Genomic DNA, 16195 nt, shown 5'->3' with positions numbered 1-16195 from the left:
ATTGGGGCAATGAGCGAGTGCTTGAGTAGTGCAACGCGTAAGGTGCCTCCCTACACACACACACCCCCCACCTTCCACACAGGGTGGGAGGTGAACTCTGCGGATGAACCTCTGAACTCTGGGGCTGCACTGGCCAAGGGCAGCAACTGTAAGTGGGGTACAGAGAAGGGACAGGCAACTTAAAGGGACTTTTGGGTTGCTGGACTTAAGACCTTGAGAGGAAAAGGACACCGCCCAACTTACTTGGGGGTGGGTCTTTTGCTCATGGTTTGTATTTATGAGCTCTAGTTTGGTGTTTTGACAAATGAATGCTGAGTTAATTTCCTCCTTTTATTAAAAGTTTTTGCTACACTCAGACTCTGTGCTTGCAAGAGGGGATGTATTGCAAGGGGGTGGTGTGTAATTGTTTCAGGTCACTGGGTGGGGGCTTGAGCCTGTTTTGTGTTGTTGAGAAGGAACCCCTAGATACTGAACCTGCCCCTTGTTGCTGCTGGCTTCACCGGGCAGAAGGGTTACAATTATGAAAGCTACTGTATTACATCTAAATAATATTATATTGTAATTTGATTTATCTTTGGGTAGTGAGGGCAAGGGAGGGGGAATATGGCATTAGTTAATTATTTAAAAAATAACTAGTGATGGGCAGACATTTAAAGCTTCTGTTTGGAGAAGAACTCAATAAAGTCTGCCTCTTAAACTGGTAATATTGGGCTGGAAGTCTTGCAGCTTTCCTTTTCTATGGTGTTTTGGCATTTCCAATTCAAGTCCCACTAGGGGGGACCAGGCATTGTTAAGGCAGGTGAAGATGGACAAATAAGGAAAAAGGTAACCTTATTTGAAGTTCAGTAAAGTTTGACTTGTGTCCATTTTTGTCTTATTGCAACTGTTTTTCCTCATCACCTCCCCTCCATGATAATCTTTTTTGATGATTGATCTTTTGGGTGTTTAGATGCCATGGTTCATTTTACAACACTGCTCTAAAGCCGGGTGTACTGCACCATGCATAAGAACCCCCTCGAGATTTTTTAAAACAATAAAGGTGGATGACTCAGATAAGTAAATATCCATCATGGGATCTTGCAAGAGCCAAAATAATGATATGAAGCTGTGGTAAAATGCAATATTGAATTATTTCATAGTAAACTCTGCTCATTAAGCACTACCATTATATTGCCACTGGAAAATGTCTTGGCCTGTCTTCATCTAAGAGATAATCAGAGTTTCTCTTTCACTCTAGGTTTGCACATCCAGCTTAATTAAGAAATTATAGATGAGAAGTTCCTTCCAGTCTGCAATAAGAAAAACGTCTGTATTAATCTACATTTGTCCCATTCACAAAATGTGATGGCAATTATGAACTATGAATTATGAATGATAATTATACACTTCTGAATTAATCTTTGTATTACAATGTAAATATGCACACTATATATATATATACATGCAAACTCCAGATCTTCCCCAAGAAAAGGGGATGGGGAAGAGGGAAGTTCACATGTACTGGAAAAATTACTGAATTCTGTTGATACCAATATAGCAGGTAACTATGAAACAGTGAGTGTTTCAATTAATCCTAATCATCCAGGGTATCAAATCCATGGGAGATCACTAGGAACATGCATACGAAGGCCCTGACTCTGCACTGGGACCCACTGTCACAGATCCTTGCACAATCCCACTGACTTCCACAGGACTCTAAGTGGGCACAAAAGTCTGCACTAGCAGGATCAGAGCCTCATTACATGAACTTTCAAAACAGTTTCCAAATATAGACATCACTGTTTTACTATGCCTGTAAGGCATTCACAATCAGGGGCTGCCACTTCACTAGTACTTCCCAGCAAAGGGTCCTGTCTGTGATATGTTAAGATTCAAATTCATCCTTTGAATGTATGAGGCCGACAAACTTTCAAACTTGTGATAATTTAGTAGTAGGTAGACAGTCTAACAATTATAAACTAGACTATATCTTGCAATAACTTTGAAAGTCTGTGCCTTTGGATAGTCACCAGACAGGACTGGCATGTCAAGATGCCATTTTCCCCTTAATTACATTTAAATCGAACTTTAAAATGAGGTTCTACTCTGCAATAGGGTGTACAGTCCCCACACGGGGCAAGAGGGTGTTAATGAGACTTGGTGGGTTCGATCAGCCCTGCCCCACTACACCTGCAGTAGCCGTCAAGCCTGGAGAGAGGTACTAAAAGGGCTGAACCCAACTCAGTTGGGGAGTGATGGGGAAGGAGAGTAGATCTCTTGCTCTCAGTCAGGAAGAGAAGGCTGGCTGGAACCAGGGAGCTGGGTGGGATGGCTGGTACACAGCACCTTCCTGAAGGAAGTTAGGCCAGGCCTTCAGCAGGAGGAGCACAGTGAGGTTGTGAAGAAAAGCTGGGAAAGGGTCCAGGGTTCTCCAGCTGCATGGCAGACCGTGCTAAGAAGCTCTGCAGTGAGCTTGTGGAAGAGGCCTAGCAAGCGATGCTGATACACAGCGAGCCTGGGAAGAGGCTGTGGGAAAGGCCCCAGAGAGGGGAAGGTAGGAAGTGGTTCAGGGAACCAGCAAGAGGTCTGCATAGGCAAGCTTTGGCTACTTACTGAAGGGCCCCTGGACTGACACCCAGAGGAGAGGGAGGGGCTGGGTTCCCTTAGTGGCCCACTGAGGAAGATGGTGCAGAAATCCCTCTGACACAAGGGGTAAGGACTGGTAAGGCACAGTCAGGCTGAAGCCCCAGACTGAGGTCAGTGGATTACTGTTTGTTGGATGTCTGGTTTACTCTGGAAGATGTGGGACTATATGTCATCCAGCCAGAGGGCCGAGTCACAAGAAAAGGTGAATCACCAGCAGACCTTGTGGCTGTTTGGTGGAGGTGACTGAGGGGAAAGCCCTGCAACACCCCACCGAGCCACCAGTGGCTCCCTGAAGTTACTATGTACTTAACGATACTTATACTCAACAGATCTGCTCCATATGTGTATTTATAATCCTAATTGCTTACTTGGGGGTGAAAAATAAGTTTTTCTCCAGTTAGCTCTTGAGCCAACTTATCTAAAAGGAGTAATTTGAACTCTTTCTTCTTGTACTTCAGCCAAATTTCTCACTAATTTTCAATCATTTACACCTGTGCAAGTCCACTGACAACAGTGGGTTGCACAGATGTCATTAAAGGCAGAATCTGGCTTGCAGAACCATTATTACTGGTGATCATGTGCAAGCAGGAAAGAACTCAGCTTGACTTTCAAATCCCAAATTGAGGTTTTGGGGCTGCCATTTAGAAAAAGAAAATATATACACTATTGTAATCTGAACTTATTTATATGAAAATAGCTGTGACAGGAAAACAGAACCCACAACACTTTGAAGTACTTTTGGTGATATTTTTCTTTGTGGTTGTTGTGACTAAAACATCTTATTTTACATTGTAACTTTCCTTTAATGCACTGCACTGTGGCTGGGCCTGAGATCAATACCTCACTACCTTTATACACTGTGCATGTCAGTTGTACTCCTTTAACACAACAACATGGGGCATCCAAACATACTACAATGTACTTTCAGTTTCCCACTGCTAGCAATCTGTCATCTTGGCAGCCATGAACCCACTGCCTTCTTTTCCTGTACTCCAGAAGTCTGGCACAAGTGTGACTTGCTGTTGTGTGCAAAAGAGCTACATGACATTGCTATGAGAGTGGAGGGATTCCTTACAGATAAGAGTACTTGAAGTGTTATGTAAGCTTTAGATTTTTTTTTCAGATTTTTTATTGAAACTGACATGTCAACTCACAAGTAGGCACTTTGCCACTGCAGCAGATAGGCAGGAATGTAAGTAGCCAAGAGACTAGCTCAGCACAGGCATCAAACGTGCTGAGGATCTAATTTCCAGGAAGCACTCTCACAATAGCTTTCCATCTGGTGCGTCCTTGGCATATGGTTATGAGGGATGCAGTATGTCATCATTCCTTGAGCTTGGATTACCTTAAAAAACAAGTCACCAAAATGTTTCTGAACTAAATGTAAAGTGCAGGATTTTGGGGGTCTGAGGAATCACGATTGGCTCTTAAGTTATTCCTGAATAAATGCTTTTATATTCTTTGGAGATACCATCTCTCCTTTTTTTTTTATCATTTGTTGCAGGATGCAAGCCAAGAAACACCCAGATTGTCAAAACTAAAGCATCTATTAAATATGATGTGTGTTTGTTTTAAAGTATAACAGTGTGAAATAGCATAGCCAGTTTCAAAGCATTGTTGCTGCTCTAATATTGATTTTTTTTAGTAATGACTAGAGTCCCCAGTTAGAAATGGGACCCTGTTGTGCCAGATGTTGAACATATTTTTAGAAAGAGTCGCCGGCGCAAAGAATTTACAGTCTAAAGGGCTGATCCTGCAACAGGCTCTGTATCAGTGGACTCCTCCACCCTCGTGGAGCCCCATTGAAGTAACTGACTTCAAAGGATCTAACTATATGATTAAATTTAAACATGTGCAACTTTGCAAGAGCATTAGCAGGACAAGGGCCTGAGTGACCTATCATAGATACTAAGGTCAGAAGGGACCATTATGATCATCTAGTCCGACCTCCTGCACAACGCAGGCCACAGAATCTTACCCACCCACTCCTGCGAAAAACCTCTCACCCATGTCTGAGCTATTGAAGTCCTCAAATCATGGTTTAAAGACTTCAAGGAGCAGAGAATCCTCCAGCAAGTGACCCGTGCCTCATGCTACAGAGGAAGGCGAAAAACCTCCAGGGCCTCTTCCAATCTGCCCTGGAGGAAAATTCCTTCCCGACCCCAAATATGGCGATCAGCTAAACCCTGAGCATATGGGCAAGATTCACCAGCCAGATACCCAGGAAAGAATTTTCTGTAGTAACTCAGATCCCACCCCATCTAATATCCCATCACAGGCCATTGGGCCTATTTACCATGAATAGTTAAAGATCAATTAATTACCAAAATCATGTTATCCCATCATACCATCTCCTCCATAAACTTCTCAAGTTTAATCTTAAAGCCAGATAGGTCTTTTACCCCCACTGCTTCCCTTGGAAGGCTATTCCAAAACTTCACTCCTCTGATGGTTAGAAACCTTCGTCTAATTTCAAGTCTAAATTTCCCAATGACCAGTTTATATCCATTTGTTCGTGTGTCCACATTGGTACTGAGCTTAAATAATTCCTCTCCCTCTCTGGTATGTATCCCTCTGATATATTTATAGAGAGCAATCATATCTCCCCTCAACCTTCTTTTAGTTAGGCTAAACAAGCCAAGCTCCTTGAGTTTCCTTTCATAAGACAGGTTTTCCATTCCTCGGATCATCCTAGTAGCCCTTCTCTGTACCTGTTCCTGTTTGAATTCATCCTTCTTAAACATGGGTGACCAGAACTGCACACAGTATTCCAGGTGAGGTCTCACCAGTGCCTTGTATAACGGTACTAAAACCTCCTTATCTCTACTGGAAATACCTCACCTGATGCATCCCAAGACCGCATTAGCTTTTTTCACAGCCATATCACATTGGCGGCTGATAGTCATCCTATGATCAACCAATACTCCAAGGTCCTTCTCTTCCTCCGTTACTTCTAATTGATGCGTCCCCAGCTTATAACTAAAATTCTTGTTATTAATCCCTAAATGCATAACCTTACACTTCTCACTATTAAATTTCATCCTATTACTATTACTCTAGTTTACAAGGTCATCCAAATCTTCTTGTATGATTTCCCGGTTCTTCTCTAAATTGGCAATACCTCCCAGCTTTGTATCATCCGCAGACTTTATTAGCACACTCCCACTTTGTGTGCTGAGGTCAGTAATAAAAAGATTAAATAAGATTGGTCCCAAAACTGATCCCTGAGGAACTCCACTGCTAACCTCCCTCTAGCCTGACGGTTCACCTTTCAGTAGGACCCGCTGTAGTCTCCCTGTTAACCAATTCCTTATCCACCTTTCAATTTTCATATTGATCCCCATCTTTTCCAATTTAACTAATAATTTCCCATGTGGCACAGTATCAAACACCTTACTGAAATCTAGGTAAATTAGATCCACTGCGTTTCTTTTGTCTAAAAAATCTGTTACTTTCTCAAAGAAGGAGATCAGGTTGGTTTGGCACGATCTACCTTTTGTAAAACCATGTTGTATTTTGTCCCATTTACCATTGACTTCAATGTCCTTAACTACTTTCTCCTTCAAAATTTTTTCCAAGACCTTGCATACTACAGATGTCAAACTAACAGGCCTGTAGTTACCCGTATCACTTTTTTTCCTTTCTTAAAAATAGGAACTATGTTAGCAATTCTCCAATCATACGATACAACCCCTGAGTTTACAGTTTCATTAAAAATTCTTGCTAATGGGCTTGCAATTTCGGGTGCCAATTCCTTTAATATTCTTGGATGAAGATTATCTGGGCCCCCTGATTTAGTCTTATTAAGCTGTTCGTGTTTCGCTTCTACCTCAGATATGGTAATATCTACCTCCATATCCTCATTCCCATTTGCCATGCTACCATTATCCCTAAGATCCTCTTTAGCCTTATTAAAGACCTGAGGCAAAGTATTTGTTTAGATATTGGGCCATGCCTAGATTATCCTTGACCTCCACTCCATCCTCAGTGTTTAGCGTCCCACTTCTTCTTTCTTTGTTTTCTTCTTATTTATATGGCTATAGAACCTTTTACTATTGGTTTTAATTCCCTTTGCAAGGTCCAACTCTACTTGACTTTTAGCCTGTCTCACTTTATCCCTACATGTTCTGACCTCAATAAGGTAGCTTTCCTTGCTGATCCCTCCCATCTTCCACTCCCTGTATGCTTTCTGCTTTTTCTTAATCACCTCTCTGAGATTCTTGCTCATCCAGCTTGGTCTACAACTCCTGCCTATGAATTTTTCCCCCTTTCTTGGGATGCAGGCTTCCGATAGCTTCTGCAGCTTTGATTTAAAGTAATCCCAGGCCTCCTCTGCCTTTAGATCCATAAATTCTTCAATCCAATCCACTTCCTTAACTAATTTCCTTAATTTTTGAAAGTCCGCCCTTTAGAAATCAAAAACCCTAGTTGCAGATTTATTTTTGTTAATCCTTCCGTTCAGTTTGAACTGAATTAGCTCATGATCACTTGAACCAAGATTGTCCCCTACAACCATTTCTTCTATGAGGTCCTCACTACTCACCAAAACCAAATCTAAAATGGCATCCCCTCTAATCGGTTCAGCAACTACTTGATGAAGTAATCCATCAGCTATCGCATCTAGGAAAATCTAAGCCCTATTATTATTACTAGTACTCGTCCTCCAGTCTATATCTGGAAAGTTAGTCTCCCATGATCACACAGTTTTCATTAGTATTTACTTAATTAAAAACATTAAAAAGGGCTCTATCCATATCTAAATTAGATCCCGGCTGTCTATAGCACACCCCAAGCACTATCCCAGGGGAGGCTCTAATAGTTTTCTTCCCCAGTGTAATTTTTGCCCAGACGGACTCTGACTTTTCCATTCCATCACTTCTTATTTCTTTATATTCTACCTCATCATTGATATACAATGCTACTCCACCACCTTTACCTTTATTTCTGTCTTTCCTAAACAGCACATACCCTTCAATACCTGTAGTCCAGTCATGACTGCTATTCCACCATGTAGTTGAGGCAGAAGAGATCTTCTGTTGCTGGAAAAGTAAGAACACCTCACTGATGCTGCATTATAAAGTTATTTAAAGATGCATAGCTTTTAAAAATTAAAAATTACAATGAAATAAGATGCACGGGTAACTGAGAGTAAAAGTCAACACCCCCAGGTTTCAGCCTTGGTAGCTGTCAATGGGGTCTTTTAACAAGGCGTCAAATGCCTTTCCTGGGCAGGGTCTGGAATGCAGCATAAGAGGCTGCCCCTAGGCAAGCTCAAACTAGCACGTCAGGGACAATATTTCAACACAGAAACAAAACATTTTCACAATTTGATACAGTCATATCCTACTCCAGTAGTTCTCAACCAGGGGTACATGTACCCCTACGGGTACGGAGAGGTCTTCTGGGGGTGCTGAGGGAGTTGGCTGATGTAATTGCAGAGCCATTGGCCATTATCTTTGAAAATTCGTGGTGACTGGGGGAGGTCCTGGCTGATTGAAAAAAGGCAAATATAGTGCCCATATTTAAAAAAGGAAAGAGAAAGAACCCAGGGAACTACAGACCCTGGCAAAATCATGGAGCAGGTCCTCAAGGAATCCATTTTGAAGCACTTGGAGGAGAGGAAGATGATCAGGAACAGTCAGCATGGATTCATCAAGGGCAAGTCATGCCTGACCAATCTGATTGCCTTCTATGGTGAGATAACTGGCTCTGTGGATATGGGGAAAGTGGTAGATGTGATATATCTTGACTTTAGCAAAGCTTTTGATATGGTCTCCCACAGTATACTTGCCAGCAAGTTAAAGTAGTATGGATTGGATGAATGGAATATAAGGTGGATAGAAAGCTGTCTAGATTATTGGGCTCAACGGGTAGTGATCAACGGCTCGATGTCTAGTTGGCAGCCAGTATCAAGCGGAGTGCCCCAGGGGTTGGTCCTGGGGCCGGTTTTTTTTCCACATCTTTCCTTATTAATGATCTGGATGATGGGATGAATTGCACCCTCAGCAAGTTTGCAGATGACGCTAAGCTGTGGGGAGAGGTAGTTATGCTGGAGGGTAGGGATAGGGTCCAGAGTCACCTAGACAAATTGGAGGATTGGGCCAAAAGAAATCTGATGACGTTCAACAAGGACAAGTGCAGAGTCCTGCACTTAGGAAGGAAGAATCCCATGCACCTCTACAGGCTGGGGACTGATTGGCTAAGCAGCAATTCTGCAGAAAAGGACCTTGGGATTACAGTGGATCAGAAGCTGGATATAAGTCAGCAGTGTGCCCTTGTTGCCAAGAACGCCAATAACATATTGGGCTGTATTAGCAGGAGCATTGCCAGCCGCTCGAGGGACGTGATTATTCCTCTCTATTCAGCACTGGGGAGGCCACACCTGGAGTATTGCATCCAGTTTTGGTCCCCTCACTACAGAAGGGATGTGGACAAATTAGAGAGAGTCCAGCAGAGGGCAACAAAAATGATTAGGGGGCTGGGGCATATGACTTATGAGGAGAGGCTGAGGGAACTGGGGTTATTTAGTCTGCAGAAGAGAAGAGTGAGGGGGGATTTGATAGCAGCCTTCAACTACCTGAAGGGGGGTTCCAAAGAGGACGGAGCTAGGCTGTTCTCAGTGGTGGCAGTTGACAGAATAAGAAGCAATGGTCTCAAGTTGAGTGGGGGAGGTCTAGGTTGGATATTAGGAAACACTATTTCACTAAGAAGTTGGTGAAACAGAGGAATGGGTTACCTAGGGAGGTGGTGGAATCTCCATTCTTAGTTTTTAAGGCCCGGCCTGACAAAGCCGTGGGTGGGATGATTTAGTTGATGTTGGTCCTGCTTTGAGCAGGGGATTGGACTAGATGACCTCCTGAGGTCTCTTCCAACCCTAATAGTCTATGATTCCCATCACACTGGCTTATTTGGAACTCCTGGGTGTTTGATTTCATGAGGAGTGACTGCAGACAAAGGACATATGGTGCTGGATGTAAATGCAAAAAATGAACCACATCAATGTTGATGAAACAGAAACAAGAAGAACTGAGTGAGGTGTGCAGTGCACTTTGTAAAAGCCAGACCAGCCCTCTTCCCTGTTATACCCCCATCCTCCACGGTGGAAATATAAACCTATCCATGCTACTTTCTAGACTATATATTGACAAAATCACTGCAAAAGCAAATAGAAACTCATCAGATTGGGCTGAAACATGACCAATTTTTGAATTCTGTTTTTTCCTTTTGAGAACACATTAGTATCTGTGTGCCTTATGGAAAGATACTGTTATATTAGTAAGGACATGGCTGGGAGTTATAATTTGAAGGAATTTAATGAAAAAGCTGTAATTCTGTCCTCTGTCAGAGTGTTATGTTGGAGAAAGTATTATATTTCAAGTTACAGGACCACGTTCAGATCTCAACTACGCTGCTGTAAATCTGAAATAATTCCACTGAATTCAATTGAGATACACTGTTACGAGCTTAGGTCAGTATTGTTAACCTGGACAATAAAAAGATCAACAGTTTTGTTAAAAGGAGAGATTCAAAGTGTTCTCCGAGCACTGTGGTATGGTATAGTAGAAGGCTGGATTCATTCAACTCAAAGAGCAGATGACTGGCCAGTTACATTTATAAAAGCTTTGGTGACTCATATAACTCCTTGGCACACAGGATGCATGTATTAGAAATGAAGGTCAGATTAACTCCAGTGCTGTGATATTAGCAAAGAGAGAGGAGATTAGGGATGGGGAAGGAGGGTGAGATAAAATGAGAAATTGGCCACATTTTTATCCTCCCCTTAAAATGAACTTGGAAAAGAAGCCAACAAATGACAGAATAACAGTGAGAAGGCAGCTGGATTGCTACTTGCTCCTAATTTTGTAGGATCATCTCAGTTTTACTTAGGCACAGTCCTGCATCAGGTCTTTCAACTGACCTAAAAATTATTTCAGACCAGGAAAATGTTGGTGTTACATCATGATATGATGTTGTTTTTTCATGACAACCACATTGTGTCTTTGTGTGGCATTTTTATGCAATGTCACCGAATTATGACATAGCTTTACAAAAGCAAGCTTGTCCTGAGAAGCAAACTGAAGAAGGTGACAACTCTCTAGGGAGCACTAGAGACTCTCATGTTGCTCAACAAGGTCCACTCTGGGTGTGCAACATATGGGGCTCCAAAGAGAGTCAATTCTAAGCATCGGAGATTAAAACGGGGAATCACAGGCTATCACTTTGGAAATGCAGTTAATCATGTAAACTATATTTATCCATAAAGCTATGAAACCTATGGAGGAATCCCTGCAATTTCACCCAATATTTTTTTGTTTGCTTCTGCTCAAAATGCCAAAAAGGCTTGAATATATTTTAAAAATAAACAGTGAAACAGATCACTTTTAAAAGGAAAAAGAAAAGGAGTACTTGTGGCACTTTAGAGACTAACAAATTTTGCGGATACAGACTAACACGGCTGCTACTCTGAAACCTGTCATTTTAAAAGTAAGACTCTTTTTGTCTAGACCTTAGCAAAATAAAATGAAAAGTCTGTCTGGATTCAGATTATTATTCTTTTGTCACTCTTCCATTTGAAGATAACATCGTTTTGATAAATTAAGCAGATATTCCAAGCAATCAGGATGCCAAAGCTTGTTGGCCATAATTTGCAGCTTTACTCAGGCAGTTCTGTTTTTCTAGCAGATTCCAACAGGAAAATCACAGAATCATAGACATGTAGGGCTGGAAGGGACCTCCAGACGTCATCTAGCCCACTCCTCTGTGCTGAGTCTAGACCATCCCTGACAGGTGTTTGTCTAACCTGTTCTTAAAACCCCCCAATGATGGGGATGCTACAACCTCCCTTGGAAGCCTATACCAGAGCTTAACTATCCTCATAATTATAAAGTTTTTCCGAATGTCTAACCTCAATTTCCCCTCAGTGGAGTTCCCTCCGTTTAGGGCCTGGATTTTGTCCTCACTGAAGTCTGTGATAAAGCTCTCATTGACTTCCGTCCTGCAGACTCAAGCACGTATTTTTCCCCCTCAGTAGGGCCTGATCCTGAGAAGTGCAGAACACCAGCAACTCAGATCTTCACTGAAAGCTGTAGGGGGCATAACACCTAAGGCTTTGCACAGAGGATCTGTACAGGGAGCAGAATCGTCTTTATCTCCCCAGGCTGTAGAGAACCAGGAAAATTACCTCCATATAGTTATGTGCCCTCTTCCTGTACTGGATATGAGTTGCTGCAGATGCAAGAGCTGTGGAGCCCCACTTTCCTGTGAGTAAGGAATGCAGAGGTTCGCCACACAACCTGTTGGTGGCCTGCACAGTGGAATGTAGTAGAATTGTTGTTCTTATAGACCTTGCTGGCCCATCTAAGAGGGAGCAGGATTATCCCCATGGGATGTTTTCTAAAGTAAATCTTTCTGCTTGGTAATTTGTATAGATTTTATACACAATATTAAAAGGCAACAAGATTACACCAGGCCCTTAATTCATTAATGAGGTTGTACTTTATGTTGCAGCCTTGTTATAAATGCAAACATTTAATTCCACGTAGAGTTAAATTAATACCAACCATGCATTCACACACAAAGAAAATAGGAAGAATACAGGTACAAATTGTTGATGCAAATATTCTCTGGACTGATTGTATAATCAAGGCATTTATTATGTGTTGGGTTGATAATGATATTCACTGATTCATTGCTATGGTCCGAGACATGTCAAACTATTAACAGTAAATGGAGCTGACTGATCACTTACAACGTTCTCCTGCAGACTGATCATTTGTGTGCTTTGTTATGCAGATAATCTAATAAAACAAAATGTGGCCTTCATTTGAAAAAAAATTACCATAAGCTTATGTCAAATATTTGATTAAAAAGTCAATGATAAGAGTTTAGATCCAAAATATGACTCACTTGGATCTTGATTCTGAATATTTACTTGCATTTTTTCAAATCAACCAGTGGGCTGAGAAATAAGCACATTGTGATAGCCATTATTTGTCTAGGGCCTTACGTGTTTTGCATGGTGCTGCAATAGAAACTACATTCCACATAAAACCTCAATAGGTGGACTCATCCGGGCTGTATGTCTGTACGTCTGCATGTGCCTATAAGTACATAGGTACATCTATGCTGCACACGCCTTTTGGTGGCATGTAAGGAATATACAGTACATGCCCCCTAGCATGGTTATAAATAGCAGCGTAGACTGAGGTGCTGCTTTGGCAACTAAAGACATGCATGAACCCTGTGGATATGTACCTTGCATGGCTCTCTATTTGCCCAAACAGTGCCTCGCCGCATCTACACTGTTATTTTTAGCAGTGTAGTGTCCCACTGCCTCCTTGCTGCCAGAGCCTTTCCCTTCAGTGGGGAAAAGCTCCGGAAGCTCTCTGTTGCCAAGTCTTTTCCTGCTGCATCCCCTGCTGCCAGAGCCTTTCACTGACATGAGTAGCTACACACCACAGAGTGGACACAGCTTCCTTTTCATTGAAGCATGTACCAACGCATCCGATGAAGTGAGCTGTAGCTCACGAAAGCTTATGCTCAAATAAATTTGTTAGTCTCTAAGGTGCCACAAGTCTCCTTTTCTTTTTGCGAATACAGACTAACACGGCTGCTACTCTGAAACCTACACATACCCTATGTGCCATCACAAGAGGTGTGCAGTATAGACTTAGCATAAGCGTATGTGCAGGGGATATTTGTGGGATACCATTAATAAATACATTTGTGTTCACAGCATGCACGCAGAGAAGTTAGATACAAACACAAAATGTTCTTGGTGGAAGGTTACAGTGTAACACTACTTTATTTCTTAGAATTCAGAATGATAAACACACAAGAACCCCAAAACAGAGAAACACAAAGCAGGCTGCTTCCTAAAACAGAGAGAGATAACTCACTTCAACGTGCTCTAGGCTAGCTTTCTGCAGACTGCTGTTAGACCCAGATTGTGAGCTTTCCTACAGAGCCCTCTAGCCTGCAAGCAGGACCAGGAAAACCCCTGGGATTTTAAAGCAACAACCTACAATTCCAATAGTTTTCAATACACCACAACCAGATGGTCCTACTATTTATCTTGAAACTTGGACTATGTCACCTGCCCATTGCTCACTAATTTATCACCCCTTGAATTTATTCTAACATGCCAAACCTCCAAGCCACTTCAAACAGCCAATGTTTAAAAATAAAATAAAATACACATGCCAAATGTTTCCACCATCTCTTTCCAAATGTGGGAGTTTCTCCCCAAAATTTAGATTCGAACCAGCACTTGCTTCCAGTCTTGGAAGGGCCTGAGAAAACAGACTTTAAAACTAAATTTTTATGTCTTGAAAAACCAATTTTAGGTCACTTATAGATGTTTTTATGGCTTCCTCATAACCCATTTGGACTCATGGTATTTAAGGCACATGATATGAGCAGAGGGGGAAAAAGCGTAGTCTCAATAAAATGTTTAAAAGCTCTAAACTTTAATAAAATAGCTTTTATACAACATTTGAGTCATATCCATCATGACATAGTATACAGGAATTAGTTATACCCTCCTCAATAGCTTTTAGCTTTCTAGCAGTGCTCACTGTTCTATGTTTCAGAAGCCACCAGAAACTAGTCAGAGCAGCAGTATGGCAGTAGTATAGATATAGATGCAGCTTTGCATGTTTGTGTATATTTAGTAAACATGGTCATTTGGGGCCCAGCTATAGTCCTGTGGTTGCTTTATTTGTTTTGCTGTGTAAAGATCAATAGACACAACAATTAGTATAAAAGTTGTATCAGTATTTAATTGTGATGTCCTGCACCTCTCTCGCAGCTTTTACACTTGTGAGTAAATCAGTAATCCAAAATGCATCCCAATAAAGCCTTTAATAAAGCATCTGCTGCTCTGGGCGTGTCATACCATCTGACATCCTCATGTATTTCAGATCTATCTGATGAGAGGGGGAATGCACAGTAGTGTGGTGTGATATAAATATAAAATTCTTTTTTCTTTATTGTGTTTCATTCTATTGCCTTAACACTACACTCATCTAGAAAGAAGAAAAAAATCAAAGACTGGTTGAAAGTGCTGCTAAGTGTGTGTCCTTGGCTAGTAAATGAAATGGCATTGATCAAAACCAATGCTCCAGCTAAACCCTCTGAGCCACTTAAAAAGAGCATTTCTATGGAACACACTGAGGTGGCGGTTGGTGACAATCTTCTGTAAGTAAGCATTGATTAGCATTGGGAGACAGGGAACAGATGCACTGCTCAGACAGGGAGGACCTAAGCAGCACTCTACACAGGGGCTTTTAGTTAGGAAGACAAATGTTACAAATAAAGGTAGCACAAATGTTTTTTAATATAATGTGTTAGTGGCATCTCAACAGAATGAGAAATCCCACTGTTGTTGTTACCATAGAACAGTGGTTTTCAACCTATGGTCCATGGACCTCTGGGGGTCCACAGACTGTGTCTAAGATTTCCAAAGAGATCTGTACCTCCATTTGAATTTTTTTAGGGGTCCACAAATGCAGAAGAGGTTGAAAACCCCTGAGCTAGAGGATAAAGATTGATCCTCAGAAGAAGTCCAATCTGTTTACCTGCACCTGTAGAATCTATTGTACACCTGCTAGAATGCTCATACTTTGACTTTTGCTGAGCTTACTTCATTCCTCTATTTAATTCTTTCATTGTCAAAGGTTTGTATTTTATGTATAAATGCTTACCAGCATTAAGGATATAAAACTAACATGATTAGAATGGTCTTCCTTGCCTGTATTATTCAGGACATCTTAAATTAATGACATTGCTGAAATTTAAAGAGTCTAATGTACTTTTCTCCATTAATGTTGTTTGCTTTTTACCTTTCATTCAGCTCAGATAATGTGAACAGACTGTTCAGTTGTACTCTCTGGTTCTTGTTGATTGAAAACACTAAGCCATCAAAGCAGACAGGAGTTTTGGGAGCTTTGAGCCTCTCAGGATTAGACTCACTAGATACTGTAGGAATATTTAAATCCAAACTAAAACCTGTTTAAATTGGAATTAAAAAAAATTGGGAACATTTCTTATGATTTTAGATTTTGTAAATATAAGGCTGATTTGAAATGATGGTCCTACGCTGACCTAACAATGTTACCCTTTAAAAATCTGGCAGCAAAGCTCGCAGTAAAAATTGACAGGGAAAAATTGTCATGATGGTTGCATTGTCTTCTTTAGTGTGCACTTGATTATATGCAAGGCTTGAGCTTTATTATGCCTTTTATATTTCTTTACTGGGGTTTCTACTTTATAAATTCAGATAGAATTTATAATATATTTTGAAATCTTTGATTGCTTGGTACAATATCACAACCTGTGTCTATGAGCAAAGAAGGTTGTCATGGAAACAAACTCATTAGTGGAGCTGAGTGAATTTGTCTCCAATAGTTTATTTGACGAATATAGCCACTTTCTATTAATTAATTGTGATTCTCACATGTATTGGTTATTTGAAACACATTACCAAATAATTTCTATGACTATGTCGTGGTCTGTACCATGTTTGGGAGTACTTTTTTGCAAGTATTCAGTATTTGAAATTTGAAATGTT

Source organism: Chelonia mydas, chromosome 5 (genome assembly GCF_015237465.2).
Source record: "Chelonia mydas isolate rCheMyd1 chromosome 5, rCheMyd1.pri.v2, whole genome shotgun sequence".
Taxonomy (NCBI): Eukaryota; Metazoa; Chordata; order Testudines; family Cheloniidae; genus Chelonia; species Chelonia mydas.
The sequence above is the reverse complement of the archived record's forward strand: the minus strand, read 5'-3'. Positions refer to the sequence as shown.